Below are 336 nucleotides of genomic sequence, written 5' to 3'. Positions count from 1 at the left end.
ATATCACCAATATCGATAAGTGCCTTCAACTGTTCAAACTGATCATCCGAAAGCCTTTCCTTCTCACAGTAAAGCTGCAAAGACCAGGAGATGAAAATACAAGGGGAAATAAATTCTTGTTTCGATAAGGAAATGTTACAGCCAGCTTCTAATGAAATGGATACAAAGCCATCTAATGATCTAAACAATAGGAACAAAAAAAGAGTGAATGAAACCTGAATAGTTCCAGAGTCATCTCTCAGAGTCAAGAACGCAAGTTTCCCAAACGCTCTACGAGCAACGACTCTGCCAGCTATAGAAACACGATCACTCTCATTGTCTGATTCTTCACCATTA

The 336-nt window shown here is 39.0% G+C and overlaps 1 long non-coding RNA gene across 1 annotated transcript; it reads right to left on the bottom strand.

The window, feature by feature from the left end:
* Nucleotides 1-24: 24 nt before the first annotated feature.
* Nucleotides 25-330, bottom strand: LOC109132036. The gene is made up of 2 exons (XR_002037338.1): nt 216-330; nt 25-74 (listed from the first exon to the last, which is right to left on the bottom strand). It is a non-coding gene; the product is annotated as an uncharacterized LOC109132036 (long non-coding RNA).
* Nucleotides 331-336: the final 6 nt, after the last annotated feature.

This window comes from Camelina sativa, unplaced genomic scaffold (assembly GCF_000633955.1).
Source record: "Camelina sativa cultivar DH55 unplaced genomic scaffold, Cs unpScaffold13862, whole genome shotgun sequence".
NCBI classification, from domain to species: domain Eukaryota; kingdom Viridiplantae; phylum Streptophyta; class Magnoliopsida; order Brassicales; family Brassicaceae; genus Camelina; species Camelina sativa.
This window is presented reverse-complemented; position numbering and strand designations above follow the sequence as displayed.